General features: G+C 37.4%; 1 pseudogene; it reads right to left on the bottom strand.

Moving 5' to 3' along the window:
- Positions 1 to 9,662, bottom strand: part of LOC117362941 — an 88,443-nt pseudogene extending 78,781 nt beyond the window's left edge.
- Between the last annotated feature and the right edge of the window lie 4,224 nt (positions 9,663 to 13,886).

The following is a 13,886-nucleotide window of genomic DNA, read 5'->3' as shown; positions in this document are numbered from 1 at the left end:
CAGGCGGTAATTTTTCAGTGCATTATAGCGTGCACTAATCCTGTGCTTGCACTAAAAACGCTAGCGTACCTTTGTAAAAGGAGCCCTAAGTTCAATGTGATACTACATATGCACACTTGATTTGTCATTGCTATTTTCAGGACCTCACTTTTGGAGTTGCTAACTCCAGCCCATCCTGATCTGTCTTGCCATATACGGGACACAGACTGTGGAAGTTTGTTCAGTCACAATGAGGGCACTATACTGTAGAGGTCTGATCACTACTGGATTTGCTTCTCAATTACTAGCTTTTACCATCTAATCACTGCTAAGCTTGTTTGGTTCCAAGCCTTCCATATAGGATTTATTATGCTTTCCCCAGAGAAAATTTTCATTCCTTTTTCCGGATTAAGAGACAAATTTTCAATTGATGTTAAAGATCATTATAAATGGCTGCAACTTTATCACTGTTTACATCACAAAAATCTTTTACAAATTTTCCACACCCATTTCCCCTCTATTTCAACTCAAGCCACCATTTTATTACACAATGGACACAGCCTCAAATTTATACAAAATGCTAATGCCTGCAGATACCTCATCTGTTCAGAGTCTTCAACACATTTTAGGAAAAAGATTGTGATTTCTCTATAGGCAAACAGGATTGTTCTTTATTTTGGAAGAAATCTGCACGGCTGCTGGCCTCCGCCAACATGCCTCAGTCCATGTTTTTCCTTTATCATAAAGCTCTGTGGACACCCCACAAACTTTCACTGGCAGGCCTTCTCCAGACCAACAATTGTTGGAACTGCAGACAAGTTGCTGGTTCTTTACTTCATATGATATATGAGTGCACATATGTCCTACAATACTGGAAAGAAGTGTGGGAGATCATTTAGAAAATTTTTAATATTCAACTTGATATTTCTCTCTCCACAATAATATTCAAATCTCATGTTCCATGAGTAGTTATTAGTGAACATCATACTAAACTCCTTGATGCTCTTCTTTCCATAGCCCTCAAAAATATTCTTTCTAACTCTCTCTCCTTACATCATTGGTTGCAATTTGTTCTGCAGTATTATAAATATGAATTGACCCTTTCAACTAAAATCGCAAGCATGATTTCATTCAATAAACATTGGTCTCCATTACAAATATATCTGCAATCACTGCCAAGTGGTGTCTAAAGATATCTAAAGAAAACTTTTCTTTTAACTTATACTAATTCTTTCTGTCTCCTTTGTACAAAATATAAGCATGCATATAGATATTGTACTTATATGCTCTACAATGATATCTGTACTGATGTACTGTGAAGCTCATTGATGTTCTGATATAGTTCTTTGTTCTCATGTAACTTTTTGAAAACTCAATAAAATTTCATGGAAAAAAAGTCTTTTTACATTCTTGACAAATTATGGCTTCCAAAACTGAATCCCTTCCAAAAAAATAAGCTAATGCTAGACCCAAAAGCCCATATACTTAATTTAAATTAAATTGAATTGGTGACTTTGGATCTCAAGTGCCCGCAGAATAGATTGGCACTTCTAGCAAATCAACCCCGGAAGATACGAAAGACACCTTGAAAGAAGCTTTGGGCTAGGATCTCTTCATGATCCTTAGAAAAAGTTGAAATTCCTTACGGGGGCCTGAAATTCGTACTGGTATGGTTAATAAATTATAGTTAAAATCAACGAAAAAAGTTTTCTAGAATGAAAGGTAAGAGTAGTATTTAGAAATAACATGAGTGGTAGTTTATATATAAAATAAGTTCCAATAACATCGGGCAGTCTCATAAATGAATAAACTGGGAGTTAGTAGTCTGTAGTAATAATAAGTAATTTGATAAAATATTTAAATAATTAACATAGGTATAATCTCTAACGTTTGATAATTTTCTTTTTTTTTAAATCTTTATTCGTTTTCATATCTTACAACAAGTGTATAATATTCAATCAAGAATTTTACAAATCACTTGACATTCTTATTTATAATCACCAAAGCATAAAAATAACCCCTCCCCCACCCATCCCATCCATTAGGAATAAACCAATTAAAACAAATATCATATATAATAAAAAGGTGTTTTGATAATTTTAAAATAAAAGAAGTAATCAAACAATTTTAAAAATAGTTAAATTAATGTAAAGGTAAAGAATTTAGATGAATATAATTGTAAATAGCCAAAGAAGGTTCCCCAGTGTCTTCATTAATTGTAAGAGCCAGAAAAACTGAAAAGAATAATCTTATAAATAAAGTATTTATATATAAATGACCATTTTTGTCCCTTATTTTTATTTTGTAATGTTAATAAGCATTAATCACTCTGGTCCTGAAGAAGCTCTCTTACTTTAAATGAGAGCAAAATGGAGATCTTCCGTCATTGTGTTCAGAGGGCCGGGTAAAGAACGTACACCTGAGCTAAGTATTACTATGGTTACATTATAAAGTTAAAATAAGGATAAAAAATGGACTTAAGAAGATGAATTATAAATTAATGGTATATAAGAAATGGTATAAAAAGAAAATGGTACAAAAAGAAAATTTTCATATACATTAAATTGAATAACAGAAAAGAGACTGAAGGACCGATGATAGCTTGCAAGAGAGTAATCAGCCAAGACTAGTTCTACTGGCTAATAACTGCGGGCACTTGAGATTCAAAGTCACCAATTCAATTTAATTTAAATTAAGTATATGGGCTTTTGGGTCTAGCATTAGCCTATTTTTTGGAATGGAGTAGTGTGTTTCACAAGTCTTTTGAAGTGATCTTGTTCCAAAACTGAATGCAATATTCTAAATGAGGCCTCACCAATGATTTCTACAAGAGTATCTACACCTCCTTTCTTTTGTTGGTTATACCCCTCTCTATGCAGCCCTGCTTCTTTCTGGCAGTGGCAACTGCCTTGTTGCATTAAAACCTGATTGAAACTAAATGGTAGAAAATCTTCCCATAATCTATCAGATGCTATTTCTTTTCTAAGAGTCATCATATTGCTTAAGGCTCTGAATATTACCCTTTGTACTGGACAACACAGCCTGTCTGATTTCTCAACCTTATCAGAAAATATAACAGTCTAAATCCTTTGTCAAGGGATATAAAAACTGATTGGCAGAGGTCAAATGAGAAGATGACATCACATTAGAAACTAGACCAAAAAGTCTTTACTGATCCAGTATAGAATGTCCTACAAGACCTGAATAATAAGATTTGTTTTGCCTTAACGAAATAATCTATATATAATTTGATCAAACTTGTCCAAGTTGACTTCAAATCCAATTCACCTGAATATCTACTGGAGTGTTCACATTTTGACAAGCTTCTTTTAAAGTGTATAATTCTGTATTATACAATAGAACAGATTTACTTTTACTGCTGGCTTCAATAAAAGTGAGATAAATTGGTCAAGCGATGAAGACATAACACCTATCTAGTTGGATACCATTTGGGTCCATTCCTTAGGCCTGTAATGACCTTGCTAAATGAGGCTAATTGATTCACAACTTCTTGTCTCCTGAAGACTTCTAAAATCTTTTCTGTTCTACCACACCTCTCTAGCAGAAAAGAACAGTGTGCCTTGCTGACATGTCTAAATGGAACCTGAGTGGCACAGAAGACATAATCATGTTTGCCTATTCGTAAGCTGATCTAATAAAAGTTATCACAAACCAGTCAAAAATCAACTAACAAAACTGAGGGTTCTGTTCTACTATAGATAATAAATGCTGGGTTTTACTAAATGGAAGTAGAGGTTTCTACCAAGGGCCGGCGACTTAAATGCCCTGATGCTCAAATAATTCCTATGAGTGTCGGAGCATTTAACTCACCAGCCTGCAATAGAAACCTCTGTGTAGTTAAAGGAACCCAAAGTAATTTCTCTCTGTGTAGTTAAAGGAACCCAAAGTAATTTAAAAATTTTGAAATGAGAAATTTTAGGTATAAATTAGAATGACACGGGGACAAATTTTTCCCCATCCCAGTGGGAACTCATTTTCCCGTCCTGTCCCTGCCCCATTCCTGCAAGCTCTGTCCTCAACTGCACAAGCCTCAAACACTTTAAATCATAAGTTTTTGAGGCTTGTACGGTTAAGCCAGAACTTTAAAAAATTGGACAGAGACAGTGACAAAACTCACAGGGATGGTGAAAAATTTGTACCCGTGTCATTCTAATTTATACCTAAAAATTGAGTTCCTGTGGGGACAGGGAGAAATTTGACTCCATGTCATTCTCTAGTATAATTTTTTTGTTTAAATTATTTACAATGCATTTGACTTCAGATTAAAGATAGCAACACCAGTGTATGACTAGGATTCTGCTGGGGTGCCTGGAGTCATCAGGAAAAGAGATTCCTCATTCATCACTGAAACGCACTCAGAAAGGCACAACCTTACTCCCCCAAGCTGGAATGATTAGCCTCAGTAATACATTCTGAACTGTGCAGCGGGAGTGGAAGATGATCATAAACTGATGAAATGAAGGAGGTGATTTCAGAAGATATGCATAATAACAATAATAATAAAGCTTTTTTTAAATACTATCTCAAGCTTTAGCTCAGGATGCTTTACAACTTGAACAAATTTAAACACTTAATATTGGCATTAATCATAATATAAATTAAAAACCAAAATACTCTGAATTATATATATATATATATATATATATATATGTATATATATATATATATATATAAGATAATAAAAAGCCAGACTTTCAGTTGTTTATAAAATTTTAAGCAGTTCTCCTCATCTAGCATCAGAGGGAAGAAAATTTAAAAACTCAGAATTGAAGTTCTGAAAAGCTTCTTGAAAGATATGTGTAAATGTATTTGCATGGATCAAACAGCATGAAATGAAAAAGCCATTTACCATATTTCCCCATATATAGGTCACAGCCTTTATATGGGTTTTGTAAGCCTGCCCAATGGGTGCAGCTTGCATAACTGGGATGGCCTATACTGTATTTTAAAATCATCCCCCCCCCTTACCTCCCTCGTTGGATGGTGGACAGCGGACGGCTGCCTCCTGGAATCTGGCCCCACGCTGCTTCCTAAATGGCTTTGCTGTCAGTTCTTTCGGGACTCGAGTCCCGCGAGAACTGATAGTAAAGCCATGCAGGAAGCAGCGTGGGGCCGGGCTAGAGATTGAAAAGATCGCTCCTGCCCTGCATTGCTGGCTGCACGATTCCAGGAGGCAGCCGTCTGCCGTCCAGTGAAGGAGGTAAGGGGGGATAATTTTAAAATACAGTATAGGCCCTCAGTTACTGGTAGATAAGCCGCTGCTAATAAAATGGGGAGGCTTATCTACCAGTTTTAAAACTCGCATAGGCATTTTCTGTGGCCTATACAAGGGGGTGGCCTACATAAGGGGGCGTCCTATATGTTAGGAAATATGGTACATGTATAATTTGGTATATGTGTATAAGTAATGATTTTAGAATAGCTTCTACTTATGCATTTACGACCATGACTCTCAAAGATTTGGGTGGCATATTCTAGGCACAGTTTGAGTTGACATCACAATTTTCCTGAAAGTCCATTTGCTCATTCCCACTTTGTGGTTTCTTCAGCTTTGTAACCCCATCACCACATACATGTTTAAGTGCCAGCATTTCCATATGTAGGTAGCAAAATTTGCCACTTTCGAGTACAAATTCTTAATTAAAGCCATTCTTTTTAGTACATGTTTTTTTGTTACATTGCTGTGCCCTATATATATGCTACAAAATACATGTATTTTTCTGTGGCCTCATAAGTTTTAAAAAAAAATTTGCTCTGTGTTCAGTAAGTCTTTGGAAAATATGTTGCAAATTATGAATGTCTTGACTTAGACATTCCATTTATACCAAGATGACATACAAAATTGGGCTTCAAATATGCTAGGACTAAACACAAGATCCCTCATTCTATAATCTGGTGCCTGAAGTTAGGCTTCAAACCAAAAAGAAAACTAAAAGAGTTCCACAATCAGCAACCAATGCAGCAAAATGCAGCATGAAACGCCAGGCAAATGAAGATGAGATGTGAAGAACAGCTCTTTATTTTAAATTGCAAAGATGGGACCAAATAGAGGCCATGTTTCAGCAAGAGATTTTGTCAAGAGTCCACAAATGATCACAATCTCCCTCCAAAACGAGATTTTGTCATAGTAGTGATTATTTGTGAACTCCTGATGAAGGCTCTTGCTGAAACGTGACCTGTGTTAGGTCCCATCTTTATGATTTAAAATAAAGAGCCCTCATTCATACCCCATATTCTTTTGCCTAGTGTTTCCCACTGCATTTTTCTGCCTATAGTTAGGAACTAACCCTCAAATTCTATATATGGTACCCCTAAATTCACATGATGTTCCAATATACACATGCAACTTAATTAGCTAATGAGCCATTATGAGCTGCTTTCATGACCTTATTTGGCATCAATTAGGATTTGCACTGCACACTATTCTATAATGCATGATGCCCAAATCCTACCATGTGCAACTCAAAAAGGGGCATGGACATGGGCAGAGCACTCAAAAATGTATCATACACTGTTACAGAATATTGGGTCTCCTTGTCCAAATTGGGTACCAGCAATTACACCAGATTTCAGCAATCATAAGTCTGGTGCCCAAAGTTAAGTTATGGAAATTGGCAGCAGGCATGATTCTATATAGGGTAATACAAAATAACCAATTAATGAACTGAAACCTCAAAATTTCAAATTGAAAAATGGCAACCAGGTTTCATAACATAACTTACATTATCATGTCTATAAAGAGAGGAAAATATCTCAGATGCCTGCATAATTAATGTCAATAACAACAATTTATCAGCAGGTCAAGCTTTCTTTCATAGATCAAAAACCTCTCGTGGAGAAAATTCTTAGTGCTAATGTACAAACTTTAACTCATATGTGATTGACAAAATTTTTTAAAAGTGCATTTAAACACTCGCACTTACCTTAAGGTAGCCAGTAGCCCGATGGGGCCCGTGTCACTGAAATTTTTTGGCTTTTTCAGGGGAATTTGAATGCTACAAACCAATACAATTAAAATCTTACTACAAACCAATACAATAAAAATCTTACTTATATCAGACCAAAACTTGTTGAAACATATAGCCAAGACGTACTTACTGCGAGCAGCTTTTCTGCTAATGCTATTCAATTCAAAGATAGCACTGAATCAAAGCAGATGCCGTGCATGCACATTTTAACTCTGTCATTAAGTGATATCACTACTACAGACGTATTAAAAAAAACAAAACTTTTCAAAGCTAATACTTTGCATCAATTGAATGTTCAATCTCATTTACAGAAAAACAGTCCACTCAATGAAGCTATTTGGGTTTTACAGTTTTAAATTTGAAAATCCAGCGGACCTCCTGTTGTAATAACTTTCTCTTTCGATCCCCGCCACAGCAATGCTGTGTCTCCTTGTCAATGCAGATGCATCTAAGTTCTTTAAACGAATGCTGAGATTCTAAGAAATGTTCTACAAGCAGAGCATTTAATTTTTTCCTTTTCAAATTTGATTTATGCTCAATCATTCTGATTTTAAATGGTCGGGTGGACATTCCTACATATCATTTTGGACAGGGACAAGCAACTACATACACAATGTGATCAGATTTACAATTTAGAAAAATGACGAATTTCGTATGTCTTACCATCAACCAGATTAGTGAAATCTTTAGTCTGTAGAGTGACTTGACAGATACTGCATGACTTGCACTTGTAATGACCCAAAGGTAACACATTAACATTCTTTTTAGAATTCACTCTAACCATTGCTGGACTTAATATATCTTGCATGATGGTCCAGTTTTTCCTCAAAATATTTGCAACTGCATTATTATGTGCTGAATATCTCAAGATACATGTTTGAAGATCAGCATCTGTGCTTTGCCTTGGAGATTTAACATCCAGCAGCAAATCCCTGTTTGAATACTTCGCTCTTTTAAATGCCCTTTTAATCATCGATTCAGGATAACTACAAGCTACACTGATTCAGGATAATGTCAAGGTAAGAGAGTGACATTTTGATGTCAATCTCTTAGCTTGAAATTAAAATTTATTTAAGGTTGAACAATTCCTTCTCAGTCTTAAAAATTGAGAAAAAGGTAAATTGTTACAAAAACTGACAGGAAGGCTGCTTCAATAATTAAAAAATGTATTTTTGTCAGTAGGCTTATTATAAATATTGGTCTCAAAATGTTCATCCTTTGGAATGATGTTTAAATTGAAATCATTAATTATTTATTTGGAGTGATTCAGAGTGAATTTAATAGAATCATCATATGAATTTAGCCAATTGAAGAACTTATTTAAATCTGCTTCCACACCTTTCCACAAAACCAGAATATCGTCAATGAAATGAAACCATCTAAAAATGAGAACGCCAAAAGGTGAATGGTGAATCCAAATTTCCTCGAATGTCATATAAACATTGGCCACCGAAGGGGCAAAAGTAGCGCCTATTGTTACTCCTGTTTTTTTGTTTATAGAAGACTCCATCATACATGAAAAAAATTTCTCATTGTAGTGCGTGCCAAAAACATTAAAAAAAAAATCAGTGGGTATATCATGAAGTTGTTGTCTAGCTCTTAGAGTGGCTTCAATTACAGATAAAGAGTCATCTTGAGGGATAGATGTATACAATGAACAAACATCAAATGTAACTAAAATGAATGGAAAATCAGTAGGAGAAATGTCAACACGTTTATTGATCAAATTAGTTGAATCCCTAATATAAGAGCAAGCTTTAACTACTTCTTTTCTCAAGAAAAGATCAACAAAACAGGACAATGGTTCAAGAAGAGAACCTCTAGAGGACATAATAGGTCGTCCTGGAGGTTCATCAAGACATTTAGGCAGCGTGTACAATACTGGAACAATTGGATGTTTATTGTTCAAACATTTTAAATCTTTATATTGTGGTCACCACTTTAACCTAGCATAGGATAGGCAAAGATACAGGTGACTACAAACACAGTTCACTTTTCGTGTGACCCGACATGGAGTCATCCTGCAGGCTGGACTGGAGTTAATATTCCAAATAAAAAAAAAACCTTAACCAAACGGGTGAAACAACATTCAGCTTTACTATGGTTCAATATACAGGTAAGCAGTTCATCAGCAGTGATATCAATGTCAGCAGCCAAAAGAACAGTCCAGGAAAAAGGTCCAAAAAAAAATAAGACAAAATCAAGTTCAACATAAACTCAGGCTGAAAATTCAGCTTCTCTTGGTCAGTCTCAAAATTCACTCAAGTCATTTGGGTAGTAGACCAAAACACAGTCCAATGCACTGTTTAACAATACTACAGTGCTTCAAACAAAAATCAAGCCTCTGGCAGGTTTGTGACAACTGCCAGGAAATAGGGAGAAAGCACTAGGTTTTGCAATTTAAAGCCAAAAAAAACAGCTTTACAAATTTCCCTCCCAGCTGGAAGCAAAACCTCTCCCTGCTTCTCCAAGCTTTTCCACAATAATTCCAACTAGTGATTTAGAGAACAAAACCAAAACACTACCCAAACATTTCACTGGAAATCTCACTCACAGTTTGTGGCAACCGGCTAAGTCCACCTGCATTCTTTCAGGGTAATCAATTCCCAAATCAGCACAGACTTCTTCAAACTCCATAGGCTCTTCACTGAGCCTGGATAAGTCCTCGGCTGTGTCAGTCTCACTCCATTCCATAGGGACAGGACAATTGACCCTGTTTGGCTTGGGAAGAACCCTAGGGAGGCAAGGCTCAAACTTCCTCCCCAACCTGTTGCTTTGTTTGAAAGCCACTGTTGGCTTTTCTACTCTCGGGGAGTGGCCTGACCTAGCAGTGTCAGCTGACGACCAGGGACCTCTAGAGCTCCCCTGGTGGTGTTTCATATTATCTTCCTCACCTTCATCTTTCAAGATCCTGGACTTTCCCTGCCGGGTTTCTAGTTTAACCCTGGAGGTTTTTACTTTCTCTAGAGCTTTGGTCGGGCTTACATCTGCTGGGTCACAATATGTAAGGTAACCTTCTATTATTCCTTTTCTAGTCTTGTTTAATATTATTCTTTGTAATCTCTTAATTGGATTTAATGAGAGCTTCTCATATATCGTGTTATCATTGAGTTACCTACAAATTTCATTATATTTCAATTTGTCTAGTAAAACCATTGCACCCCCCTTTTCAGCCTTTTTGATAAGAATTGAATCATCGCCTGTTAGGTTTTTAAAACCTCAGTCTGTTCTTTGGATAAATCATGGTAATGTTTTAAACCTGAATCATTCCATTCAGCCACCTCCTTGATGACACACTGTTTGAAAACATTAATAATTGGGTCTAATGGACCTGTAGGCAACCATGTTGAAGAAGGATTAATCTTTGTATGATCTGATGTTAGTTCCTTATCTGCAAAAAATACTTTGATCTGAAGTTTCCTCAAAAACTTTCAAAATCAGTCATAAATTGAAAAAAAAAAATCAAACTTAGCGAATGGTACAAAATATAATCCAAGAGACAAAAGGGAAAACTCAGCATCATTTAAAGAATGATTGGATAAATTAATTAACACTAACTCTGTTGAGTTTGTGACTTTGTATTCGGTCTCGATAGTTGGTAACCTCTTCTCCCTCTTGTTATGCCTCTTCTTTGAGTTTGACCTGTCTTTAAAAAATGACCACTGGTGTCACTTTTTGATGTCGAAAAAGAACTGTAATCAAAATGGGAACTATCACCATTAGCCATATGGGATGCTATACTCTTGTTTTTTTGTTCATCTTTTTTATAAATCCATGGATATACTCGGTTGTTTAAATAATCTTGTTCATCGTATTGACATTGAAAATGAAGTTATTCTGAATCAGTGATTAAAAGGGAATTTAAAAGAGTGAAGTATTCAAACAGGGATTTGCTACTGGATGTTAAATCTCCAAGGCAAAGCACAGTTGCTGATCTTCAAACGTGTGTCTTGAGATATTCAGCACATGGTAATGTGATTGTAAATATATTGAGGAAAAACTGGACCTCTTGCAAGTTAATCCATTGTTTAATAAATCCTCTTTATGCATTGCCTTTTCAAGAGAAAGGAATTTAAAAGATATGTTAAGTCCAACAATGGTTAGAGTGAATTCTATAAAGAATGTTAATGTGAGCCTTAGATATCAGATTTGGCAAAGCTGTGCTCTTCCATACTACAATGGGCAGGGAGAGTTCACCCGTGAAGAATGATTAATTGTTGGTACTACCAAGTTTGAGCATGTAATGCCAATTTTATTCCAGTTGCATTGGTTGCTTGTTTTGGCCCAAATTGAATTTAAAGTGCTTTGTTTGATCTACAAGTTGATCCATATGCAATTACCAAAAGCAGTTAGCCTTCTTTTCAATATGTATCAACCAATTAGGGAGTTGTGCTCTGAGGAACAACATTGCTTGGAAGTGCCTTCATTAAGACAGGTGAGATTAGAGATTTGTTGTCATTCCATGACAGCAGTTCAAAGCACATTTTCATGGAATACTTTATCACTTGAAGTAAAGAAAGCATCTACTTTATTAAGAACATAAGCAATGCCTCCGCTGGGTCAGACCTGAGGTCCATTGTGCCCAGCAGTCCGCTCATGGGGCGGCCCAACAGGTCCAGGACTTGTGCTGTAATCCTCTATCTATACCCTTCTATCCCCTTTTCCAGCAGGAAATTGTCCAATCCTTTCTTAAACTCCAGTACCGTACTCTGCCCTATTACATCCTCTGGAAGCGCATTCCAGGTGTCCACCACACGTTGGGTAAAGAAGACCTTCCTAGCATTTGTTTTGAATCTGTCCCTTTTCAACTTTTCCGAATGCCCTCTTGTTCTTTTATTTTTTTGAAAGTTTGAGGTGTTCATTGCATGAGGTTTTTGGTCCAATGAAGTGGGGGGGAGGAGTTTCCTAAAGGGTCTTAACATTCTATACCTCATTATCATACTTCTCCATTGGCCCCCCTTTCACAGTGAATATAGGGGCTCATAATAATAATAATAAAAATCCAAAAAGGGGCCAAAATCGGTACTTGGACGATCAAAAAGACAAATCGTCCAAGTACCGATAATCAAATCTGGTTTTAGACATATCTAACACCAGCTTAGGCCTTTCCCCTGCCTCTAAATGCCTAGAGTGAAAAGAGGCGTTTTTAGAGGAGGGGAAAGGGCGGGAGGTGGGCTGACCTAGACTTAGTCGTACAGCAAGTATAACCAAAAACTTGAGCAGGTTGCCCAGTCAGAACTTATACATTTTGACTTAAACTAAGTCAAAACAGGTATAAGTTCCAAAAAGGGGCCACTGAGCTGATCGCGGCTGCCGCGATCAGCTCAGCAGCTCCGGCAACCTGCCCACCCCCCATCGTAACAATCATGGCAGGAGAGATGCCTCATCTCCTCTGCCACAATCACGATCTTCTCACCCCCGAACTGCCATGACCCGCGGCAGGAGAGATGCCCAATCTCTCCTGCCGCGGTTTGTGGCATTTCTGGGGGAGGGGTGATCATGATCGCAGCAGGAGAGATGCCCAATCTCTCCTGCCGCGATCCACCCCTCACCCCCAAACCAATACGGGCAGGAGGGAGCTCAACCCTTCCTGCCCACGGCGACCCCCTATCCCCCTTAAAATACAGGTTGCGGCAGTTCGGGGCTGACTTCTCCTTCACCTACAAGGTCTTGTTTTGGGCTTTTGGGACTTAGGCTATTTTTTGGTTGATAATGTGTTGTAAGTTTAGACGTAATGGTGGTCTGGGCGTTTAAACTGCTGAACGTTGAGGTAGGCCATTCTAAAAAAAAAAACAACACCTCATTTTGGAGGTTTTTTTTTTGAGAATGGACATTTTCCCTGTTGCTACTTTCAGCATTTAGGGCCTTAGGCCAAAAGGGAACTTAGATATTTTTTTTTATTATGCCCCTCATAGCGTATTGCCAAATATTCTCAGAAAATTTAGACATTTTCTATTCTCATTTCAGACAGTTGAAAACTACAATTTACTTTCTATAACTACAGAAAGGGGGAAATTGCCTGTAACCCTCTGGAGTCATCTGGGACAGCACTACATAGTAACATAGTAAATGACACAGATAAAGATCTGAATGGTCTATCCAGTCTGCCCAATAGTCAGACTCATTATAGTTTATGATTAAATTGGTTTTTTTCTTTAATATTTCTAAGCATATTCCATGGCCTAGCTTCCATTTCTCCACTCAACAGATTTTGGCTTTTTCACATCCTGCAGGATTCCCCCCCCCCCCACCCCCTCCCCTCCCACACACACACACTTGTTCTGGAAGTTCAGGAATTGTGCTTTTCTTTGGACTGATCCAGAAAGAACTTTGAATATTTGGCCAGGGCCACATCATCCCTGTCAATGACAGGTAGGCATAAGATGCCTGCAGCAGCAGATTCACTAGACTATTAACTGCAGCCTCGCTCTCCTATACATTCAGGATTAAATTGTCTTTTTTTCTTTAATATTTCTAGGTTCCTACTGCTGAAGTTGCTATTGAAGCTCAATCCAGCCTATCCTAGCCATCCTGTCACTGCAGCTTTCATCAAAGCCCTTCCCAGCTCATTCTAAACCAAATTACCATATGTGTGTGTGGGACACAGACCATGCAGGATTGCCCCGTACCATTCATTTTTAAGTTAGAAATCCTCTGTATTCATCTCATGCTTTTTTTTTAATTCCATTATCATTTTCACCACCATCTCCCTCAGGAGGGCAACCACCACCCTCTCATAGAAACATAGAAAAAAGCGGCATAAAAGGGCTATAGCCCACCAAGTCTGCCCATTCCAAGTATCCCTCCCCCTGAATTCACTCCCTTAAAGATCCCACGTGAGTATCCCATTTTCTCTTAAAATCCGTCATGCTGCTGGCCTCAATCACCTGCAGTGGGAGTCTGTTCCAATGATCCACC

The sequence above is a fragment of the Geotrypetes seraphini genome, chromosome 6 (assembly GCF_902459505.1).
Source record: "Geotrypetes seraphini chromosome 6, aGeoSer1.1, whole genome shotgun sequence".
Lineage (NCBI taxonomy): Eukaryota > Metazoa > Chordata > Amphibia > Gymnophiona > Dermophiidae > Geotrypetes > Geotrypetes seraphini.
Note: the sequence above shows the minus strand (reverse complement) of the source record. Positions and strands in the feature narration are given on the sequence as shown.